This window comes from Palaemon carinicauda, chromosome 14, assembly GCF_036898095.1.
Source record: "Palaemon carinicauda isolate YSFRI2023 chromosome 14, ASM3689809v2, whole genome shotgun sequence".
NCBI lineage: Eukaryota > Metazoa > Arthropoda > Malacostraca > Decapoda > Palaemonidae > Palaemon > Palaemon carinicauda.
Window position 1 is genome coordinate 19,146,802 of NC_090738.1, and position 10,543 is coordinate 19,157,344.

At 47.3% G+C, this 10,543-nt stretch overlaps 1 pseudogene; it reads right to left on the reverse strand.

The window, feature by feature from the left end:
• Positions 1-3,829: 3,829 nt before the first annotated feature.
• LOC137652699 (uncharacterized) lies at positions 3,830-5,099 on the reverse strand (annotated as a pseudogene).
• Between the last annotated feature and the right edge of the window lie 5,444 nt (positions 5,100-10,543).

A 10,543-nucleotide genomic window follows, 5' to 3' on the forward strand; every position in this document is an offset into this window, starting at 1 on the left:
TGCCAAGAAGGTATCCCATTCCCTGTAATGATTTCTTACCTAACATCAAGAAATTGGTTTGCAATAAATGGCAACAGCATTGGGATAGCCTAGATGGGAATAAAATGCGAGAGGTAACTAATGTCATATTTCCTTGGAGGTATAATATGATGCTCCAAAAATGGGAGACGTCTCTTTGTCGTCTCCGTATTGGTCACACTCGGTTGACACACGAGTTTCTGCTGAAGGGCCAACGCCAACCGTATCGTGACGACTGTTTAGTACCTCTAACAGTGAGGCATTTGTTGACCGAATGCCCCAATTATAACAACTTAAGGAATAGATATTTGTTTGAGGCTCGAGGTGAGGGTGGCAGGTTTATCCTTGCCAAGATCCTTGAAAATGATGTGTCCTACTATGCAAGTGGCATTTTTCGATTTATTTCAGAAGCAGGTCTTCTGAAAACTATTTAACTTTTATGACATTCAACTTTTAAGATTTTAATTAAATACTTTTATTTTTATTTTATTATTTTTTTTATTTTTGTATACATAAATTAAATGTTACCGGCGTCAATGACCTTAGATGTCAGGATGCCTGAAAACTATAAATCAATCAATCAATCGTAATCTTTAACTCATTAGGGAGCAAGGAATTAGGGAGGTTGTCCTGTCTGAAACACGAGAGCGAGGGATTGACCCCGCGAGTGTATGACCGGAGATTTGCGTGTGTAGCGCTAATTGCGTGTGAACACCTTCCATGACAGGGGTCTGAAAACTCTACCATAAGAGTAAAACTCTTGATTGTCATGGGCGCAGTGTTGGATGGGCGTACGCGAACACTCCGCTCGACAAGAGTTTGAAGACTCTCTGACCTAAGAGAAAAAACTCTTGGTGAATTGTTTCACGAGAACCAGAAGGTTCAGCGTGATCGTGCATGCCCCTAGAGGTTGTGTTGCGAGAACCCGAAGGGCTAGAGCAATGGGAAATGGAACTTTCCCTTGTCACGAGACACGAAAGTGTTAGCTAGACTAAATGCACAAGAGCGGCAGCAACTTAAGCTGCGAGAAAACGAAGGGATAGCGCACCGGGAAACTGAAGTTTCCTTGTCACGAGACCCCAAAGGGTCAGTCGAGAATTGAAAGGCGAGAGCGATCTCTCTGAAGATAAAGTGAAGCGAGGAGAAGCGCTCTATCTGACTTTTCTAGAGCGGACGAAGACCCTCAAACTATTATGCGAAGAAGAGGGTTCGAGATCAGGACGTGCTTTGCCCATGGCCGCGCTCCTGGTTTCTTAGATGATCCCTCGCAAGACGACGACAGCAAGGCAGAACGATGACGAGAGGGAGCGTTCTTCTCAGGTTTGTGGCACGAGCATATATAGCCTCGGGGCAAGACGTCTCGGGGAGAGACAGAAGGCAAGAATGATGACCTCTCTAACTATTTCGCCTGTCTCTTCGGTGAGAACATCTAGGTGAAGGCGTAAACGGGCATGCGGGAGAGTGGTCTCGCACGTCTGTGCCAGCCGTAGGGCGCGCACAGGAGAAAATTGCCTAGCGCGCGCACAGTGAAATCATACGGGGCGCGGGGGCGTGTGCGCATATCCTTGCGGATGCGGGAGAAGGCTGGCACGTTGGTAAGGGTTGGCGAGCGGGAGAAGGCAGCATGGCTGACATGTCAGAAGTCCTATCAGTAGCAAGTTGACGCATTGGTTTTACCTGGCGCGTAAGATGGTGCGCAGTATGGTGGGCAGGAGAGTGAGATGTTGGGCACGTATGCACACGTGTAGGAGAATGTTGGTACGCGTGAGCGCATAGGAGAGCACTGGGGCGCAGGAGAGTGCCATTGCGCAGAAGATTGGTGGCGCGCAGGTAGTTTGCGTGCAGGTGAGTGCATGGCGCGTGATGGAGCTATGCTCTTGTTGGAGCGTATGCGCATGTTGGCGCATACGCTCTTGATGCCCTATGTTAGGGTAAGGAGGAAGTGCTCTTAAGTTTGTGACGAGAGCGCTTATAGTCTTGCGGCGAGACATCTCGTGAAGAGATAGTAGGCGAGGAAGAGCGAGAACGATTATGTTTCTTCCTATGTCGCCTGTGTCTCCTGAGAGAACGACGGGGCAAAGGAGTGCGAGCTCTCCTTTTCCTCTTCTCTCTCTCTCCCTCCTAGCCTCTGAAAAGGGGAGGACAATGAAGCGGAGGAGGAGGAACTGCGATGACCACTTCTACATACTTGGCAGGGGAACCCTCAGAACACCTATGACCTCTGTAACCAGGGTATAGGGAATGAGGATCCACCTCCAGCGGCGACATAAAGGTGCCCTGAACACTTCCTCAAAATAGAGGACATTATCTAACAAAGAAAAAGCAAAAGGATTAATCAAAGCTCAAAAAAGAAAGGCTAGTCTGCCAGGCAAATAAAGCAGGAGCAGCGGTGTTACCACTGCGACGGCTAGAATTCGATTGAAGGTAAACAGTAGTAACCGACCGGCGGTCCCCCACCACTAACAGATGGGTAATTATTAACGACCTTGTAGAGGTTTTTCTGCCGTATTTTCCAGCTCGCGCTAGAATATCTCGTATAGTAAAGAATGAGGGTTTGTATCAAGTGTAGGAACAAAGTATGATTATAAATTATTTAGTTTCTAACATATTTTGGGTACCTTTCCTATATTGAAAGAATATAATTCCTTCAATACTTTGATTAGAAATCAGTCATCCTTACCCCACAGTGTTAAAGAATAAAAAGGGGCAGTGACTTGTACACTTTTCTACCCCTAGGGGTTAGAACCCTTTCGTTAGAGTTCCTTGATAGAGGAATCTGCATATAGTTAATACTGAGGGGAAGTAACAGCATTTGCTTGCAGGGGATACACAAGTGTAACAGCATTTGCTTGCAGGAGATACACAAGTATGTGTCTCCCACTATCCCTTTCTAGCTTACTATCCTAAGCTATTTGAATTAAAAAGGGATTTTGACGAAGGAAAAATCTATTTCTGGGCTCAGACCTGTGCTGCCCAGTGAAATGCTCCTTTTACATAATTTCTAAGGTAAAAACTTGCTATGAATTTACCAGAGAAAAAATAGTCTAGGAATGCTAGGTTGAACCCAGCTCGCTCACCTAATAAGGTGTCGGTATAATTAATTGGGGCATGATAATTAATCACAACCAGAGGCCTCGTACCATTTAGATATCTCCTCTCAATATCCCTGTACAGCGAGGTGCTGTTCAAGACCTAGCACCGTCTACTGCCAACAGTCCAACCCACGCTAGTGACGTCACTCCTTATAGCACCCAAGATTGGGGCCCAAGAAGGGAGGTGAGAGTGGGTTCACTGGGCGGCACAGGTCTCTCGCCCAGAAATAGATTTTTCCTTCGTCAAAATCCCTTTTTTGGGCTCAGACCTGTGCCGCCCAGTGAAATAGTGCCAGAGAAAAAGGACCCAAACTTGACACAATACCTGAGGGAAGTAATAAATAAAAAAATAATACCAAACGTGATTTTATTATCAGAACAGGATATACAGGGTATTCCGAGGGTAAGTACTCTCAATATTAATAGTGAATAGTTAAATATAATAATGGCAAAAAATCCCATATTAGGGATGGCAAAAAGACAGGCAGATAATGCAGATCAAATAAATAACAAAAGCAGCTCGTGGAGAGTAAGACTAAATACAGGTATAAAATAAAACAATTGGTAGTAATTGAGATCCTAACGAGTTATCAAATAATACACCATAAGGGTGTAGTCAAGAAAAACAAAACCAAAACTAGGTAGTAACAATAAGTAAGGCAGGTAGGAGGGAAAGAGGATAGAGCAAGACGTTGTGATTAAGACTCGGTACCTTCAGGAGGAACCACATTCCCAGCTGCTACTGTAGCAAATTTTAGAGCTCCCAAAGGTTTTAGGTAGTGGCGTTTAAAAACTTTAGGGGACTTCCAGCCTGTATATTTTGTGAGCTCATCAAATTTCATATGGTGGAAGAAATTAATTGAAGTAGCAACAGCTCGAATATCATGGATATGGGGAAATGATTCAGGATTAGCCTGTTTAATAAAATAAAGGATTTGTTGCCTAATTCCTTTAAGGGTAATGGTTCCTCCATTTTCTCTAACAAATAAGGGCCCTGTGTTTGTAATGGAAGTTCTATTTAAGTAGGCTTTCAGGGTGGTAACTGAACACAAGGATGGATCCCGAGGAAGTGGAACAATCTTCCAGGGAGACCACCTGTTCTGAGGGTCCTCATTTTTAGCGAGGAAAACTTTGTTAGGGGAGAGAAGGACTTCTCCCGAAGAGAGGAATTCAATATGACCCGAGTCTCTACACAAGGCAGAAAGTTATGAAATTCTGGAGCCAGAAGCGAGGCTCAGTAGGAACAATGTCTTCCTTAACAGTGCCATATAATTGCAGGATTCATTAAGAGTGTCAGAGGCCATCTTCAGGACATCATTCAAAAACCAGGAAACCGCACTAGGGCGAGTTGATAGTTTCAATCTGGCACAAGCTCTCGGGATGGACGAGAAGTATGAATTCGTAAGGTCAATCTCAAAACTAATATGAAAGATCTTTTTCAAAGCTGATTTGATCGTAATGATGGTGTTGGCTGCTAGGCCAGATTCAAGGAGAGTTCGGAAGAAGGTCACAGTTAGATTCATCGTCATCTTTTCAACCTTTGAGTCCTTTAAAAACTTTGCAAGTTTTTTAACAGCTGAGTCATATTGACGGAGGGTGGATTCCCTTTTGTCCGATTCCAAGAATAGGGTATTTAGAGGGTCAATATTTGCACCCTTTTGAGCTGCAAACTTCATGAAGTCCATAAAGTTAGGGCACTCTGAATTCTTGAGGAAGCTAACACATTGCGAGTTTGTACTACTTGTGTTAGTATAGGATTGGGAATCTGCCGAGGGCAGAGGCCCAGTTCCAGTAACAGGAAACCAATTGCTCTTGGGCCAGTTGGGGGCTACCAGAGCTACTCGGCCTCTGAAAGACCTGAGTTTGTCCAATACTTTCAAAAGGAGATTTATCGGAGGGAACAGATAAATCCTCTTCCAAACGTTCCAATCTAACGACGTTGCGTCTGTGGCATGAGCCCGAGGGTCCATGTTGGGGGCCACGTAACATTGTAGTTTGTGGTTGGATTCCGTCGCAAACAAGTCCACCTGGAGACCCGGGACCTGAGATAAGATCCATTTGAATGACTGTTTGTCTAGGGACCATTCCGACTTCAGCGGAGTTGTCCTCGAAAGTGCGTCCGCCACTACATTCCGCACTCCCGCATGGTGGGCTGCTGACAGATGCCACTTGTTTTTGCTGCCAAGGAGAATATTGCTAACATGACGTGGTTTATGTGGGCTGACTTGGAGCCTCCTCTGTTTATGCAGTGGACTATGACTGTGCTGTCTAGAACCAGCCGGATGTGAAGGTTCCTGGCTGGTTTCAGTCGTTTTAGAGTAACGAATACTGCCATGACCTCTAGGACATTGATGTGAAATTGTCAGAATACCGTCGACCATAGTCCCTGAACTTTCTTGTGCTGGGAGTATCCTCCCCACCCTGTTAAGGAGGCGTCTGTGTGAATGACGAGTCCTGGGGCCGGATATTGCAAGGGGGGTGACTTCAATAGGCTCTTGTCTTTCGTCCAAGGTTGAAGACTTTCTCTCAGGATTGGGGGAAGTCGAGCTCTTTTGTCTCGACGCTTCTTGTTTGCCCTGGTGCGCCATACTCTGTTTATGTCCTTTAGTTTGGACTTTAGGACAATGTCTGTTACGGAAGCGAACTGTAAGGAGCCTAGAATTCTTTCCTGATTCCTCCTGGACGACAACTTGTCCCTGAGAAACCGTTTCGTGTTCTTTGCTATTTCCGTCCTCTTGGCTTTGGGGAGGCATAGTGTATGGGAGCGTAGGTCCCATTGTAATCCCAGCCATTGAAACTTGGTCTCTGAGACCAGGCAGGATTTTTCTAGGTTGACCTGAAACCCTAACTGTCGAAGGAAGGTGAGAACCTTGTTCGTTGCCGTGAGGCAGTTCTTGACGTTGTCTGCCCAGACGAGCCAGTCGTCCAGATAAGCCACTATTTGAATCCCTTGGATTCGAAGTTCTTGAATTACCGTCTCTGCTAGTTTGGTGAAGATCCTGGGCGCTATGTTGAGTCCAAATGGCATCACTTTGAACGCATAGGCCTGTTTGCCTAGTTTGAAGCCTAGGAAAGGACAAAAGTGCCTTGCTATTGGAACGTGATAGTAGGCATCGGTAAGATCTATAGAGGTGGTGACGGCCCAACGGGGAAGTAAGGTCCGCACCTGAGAGACGGTTAGCATGTGGAACTTGTCACAACGAATGAAGGAGTTCAGACGGGACAGGTCTAGGATTACTCTTTGCTTGTCTGAGCCTTTCTTTGGCACGCTGAACAAGCGACCTTGAAATTTTAAGTGATGGACTCTTTGGATTGCGTTCTTCTACAATAGGTCTTCTGCGAACGATCTTAGTTCCTCCGTTGGAAGTTGGTAAAAACTGGTCGGTGGAGGGGGCCCTTTTATCCAGCTCCACCCCAGACCTTTGGAAATTATGCTGGAAGCCCAATTGCTGAACTTCCAACGGGCTCGAAAGACTTAGTCTCCCTCCTACCTGGAGATTTTCAATGGGCTGAGGATGGCTTGCCTCCTCTGCCTCCGCGGAATGCCTTACCTCGGTTGAAACCCTTTCCGCCACCTCTGTTGCGAAAGGCACCTCTGGCGCCAGAGCCTCTACGTTGGTAGCCTTGGAAGGAACCTTGAGACTCGTAGGTGTGGTTAAAGGCAGGGGAGGTAGCATAAGATGGCGATGCTACCTGTGCCTGAGGGACCAACACGTACTGATGTTGAGGTTGTCCCTTCGAAGTAGAAGGTTGGGGTTGTGCAAGCTGAAGAGGCTGTCTGATCTGGGAGGAATGGAAGGGCCTCAACCTCTTCCTGCCTCGGGCAGAGGCGCCAGCTGGTTCGAACTTCCGCTTGGGGACTAGGCCCCATCTAACTTTGAGGCTCTGGTTGACCCGAGCTGCCTCGCTGAGCACCGAGTTTACTAAGTCCTCCGGGAAGAGATCCGGGCCCCAGACCGGGGCTTTGATGAGCCTATTAGGCTCATGCCTAATGGTAGCCTCGGCTAACACGTGTCTCCGGCAACGGAATCTAGCGTTGAGGAACTCAAACGTATCAACTAGTAAGGTCTGTAGGAGGGATTTGGTAAGGACTTTGAAGAGGGATTCCTCCTCATAGGTATTGGCGGTCATCTCGGCCAAAGTGGCTGAATTAATAGATCTGCTCAGCCTGCACAGGGCCTCGAACTCAAGGCGGATTAGTGATTCCGGGAGCTTGGGGAGGTGTTCGCTGAACTGTGTGGAAGCACAGTCAGCACTCAGTTTGCCTGCCGTGAAGGTGGCCGGGGCGTTACGGCAGCACGCATGGTCACCTGAAAAGAGGAGGGAAGTCAAGTCTGTCTCCCGGAGCTGAGGCAGAGGCTTTTCTTCCTTGGCGGTCTGGTAAGCAATATCCATGATCTTAGTGATGCATGGAGTAGGGGTTTGTTCATCAACCACAAACATGGTATAAGAACTCTTGTGGGGCGTGAGCATTGTGTTTACACAGCCCCACTTGTTAAATGCCTGGACCAAGGTAGACTGGGCCTGTTCCTTGGGATAGATGACCGTCTTCCTAGAGACTTTATCCAAGCGGATCAGAGCCTCTTCGGTCAGACGGGCGAAGCCAGGGAAGGGGAATTGGAGTCCCGGCGGGTAGAACTCATAGTCCTCGACAGGCCGGGTGCCAAAACCCTCGATGGTGAGCATGCCATCTGTAAAGGGAGAATGCAGAGCCATCTTCCAGGGGTTGTTTTTGGTGAATGGTGGGAGCTTGGAAGCGTCGGGGATGGGATATTGCTGCTGTTATGGCAGCCCCGAACGCATGAGGCCTTGCACCAGGCTCTCATTGTTGGAGATCCTCTAGGTGAGGGATGACATCATTGACCCGATCTGGGCAAGAAGTTCCTTAGAAAAGGCTTTTGGGTCGAAGGTTTCCGCCGGGGCGGGAACGGGTGCCGGTGGGGATACCGGACCCTGAGGGGCCGAAGATACGGCGGCGGAGTCTTGGGGGACTCTAGCGGATGAAGTTCTGACCGACTTCGGGGGTTTTGAAGACTTACGAGTCTTGAACAAAGGCTTACGGTGAGCCTTAACCTTCAGGGTAACTGGGCGAGGCCCGAAATCAGCCCCAGAGGTCCCCGGGAAGCCCTGAAAAGAAGAATGAACAGAGTTAGTAAAAAAAAAAGCCGGGCTAAGGAGAGGAGTCTTAGCCCGGGACCCACCTGCCTCACCTACCTCACTACCTACGTTTGGTTCGTCAAGAGCCATTGGTTCTATGTCCAAGTTGAGGGTAGCGACGTCTTCGGTAATAGTCCCGCCCGTCTCCTCCTGGCCCGGGGCTAAGAGCAGGGACTCTATCTTCTCGATAATGGGGTCCGCCACATCCTTGGGGACCGCAGCCGATGTCTTGGCGTTGGGGTAGATGAGGGAACACCATTCCTCCGAAAGAATGTAAGGCTGTTTCGTCTTTACATTGCGGGCGAACCCGCCGATCTAGACCTTGAGGGTCGCCAGGGCTGAGGTCTTAGCTGGCTGAGAGCTCTGAAAGAGAGTAGATTATTACTGAAGGTAAGTGGTTTCCACAAGAGAAATAAAATTAGAAAGTTTATGAATCTCTTTGTGAAATAAGGCCACCAAAAATGACAGAGGTTAAGGCAATGTAAGTCTAAGATTAACCGTAATTTCACTTACCGAGTCTGAGGTGAGCGCGGAAGCCAGCTTGTAGCAAACGACACAATTGTCTGGGTGCCAGACTGCCAATCCATCTACCAGGATAGCACAGTGTGCGTGTGACCGACAAACGTTGTGGCCACAGGGTTGGTGAAGGGCCGCCGAACAGGCTGTCATCGCACAGCGTACCGTCTGTAAAATAAAGATACATAAGTATCCCGTAGGTAAGCAAGAGGGCTCCGGGAGCTTAAACTACACTGTTATAACAGTGGGTAAAACATTCTTAAGCCGTAAGGGCGATAAAGCTAGAGGAGACCGAGGGCTGCGGGAGCTTAAACTACATTGTTATAGCAGTGGGTAACACATTCTTAAGCCGTATGGGCGATAAAGCTCCCGGGAGCTCCGGGAGCTAATGTACACCGCTATAGCAGTGGGTAAACTAATCTTAGCCATAAGGGTATGTAACAGATTAATAGATAACAGAATAAGTCAATCCATAACAATGATCATATGAGGGGAACAGTCGAGTAAAAGAAAATATATATATAGATTAATTGTCAAATGGTTAGGGATATACGTTGGCTCCGGAGAGACAACTGAGAGAGCCCGGGGCTCGTAATAACCTACCGTGGTAGGTGGGACTAAGGGGAAGGGTTGCCGGGAGTCATAGACTCACCGACAGGCTCAGAACCTAAACCAAAACTCGACAAAATAACTCGGTCCAGAAGCTATGAGCGGGGATCTCGTAGATGAAATTATTAACATCGAGTGGAGTCCGTGAAGTGCGGAACGCCACACTGGGAGGGTGAAGGGAGGGATCCCATAATAGGTCCGTGAGGTGCGGAACCGAGAGGTAGCATCCAGGAATGATATGTGAATATTTAAGACATGGAACCAAAACCATAGCAGAAATCCCTCCCGCCGACCGATGGCCAATCGGGGCGGCGGGGAGAAAATGGCTACGATGGATACTATAACATATAGCCTCTTAAACGCTTAAACAAAACAGCTGACTCCAAGGCTTGAAGAGCGAGAGGCATCCCTGAAGTGGGGATGTAGGCGGGGGGAGGCTATCACGTGGACAGAGAGGCCAGGCGTACCAACCTGGTCGAATAACCACGACATATGAATGATCAAAACGGAAAGACAAAATAATATAATATAATATTATATAATATAATTGATATGGTATAAAATATAATGAGTAGGAAAGCATGTGAATAAGATAGAAAGAGAAAGACGCAAGCGAGAGGCAGGGAGAGCCGAACCTTCCAGCGCAGGAAGGACCGAGCTGGTGGAGGGGGGTGGGGCAACATAACACAAAGTCGGTGAGGTGCCGACATAAAAATATAAAAACAAACTGCCTCGCGAGAGTATCACTCTAACTAAAGCAACTACTAGTCGTAAATATAATGTAATGTATCGTTTATGAAAACGTAATACCGTCGAAACATAAAAAAAACTAGCAGCGCCCGAAGGTGAGCAGGCATGCCAACCTAACACGAACTGTGATACCGTAGTACCATAACAACTGTATCGTAATTAACAGGATAATGAAATACCATAACAAAATAAAATAACACGGAGTGTGAACCGTGAATTACCCAGAAAGGTTCAAAACGAAAAACAATCAGTATGGAGGACTAATTGTAAAGCGTTAAGAACGAGAGAGAGAGAGAGAGAGAGAGGAGGTAGCCAGCCGCTATGGCAGTCCCGACCGCGAACAGTGAAAATTAAAAACTGTGATAAATTAACAACTAAGAGCAAGGCTACCTCCAAAAACT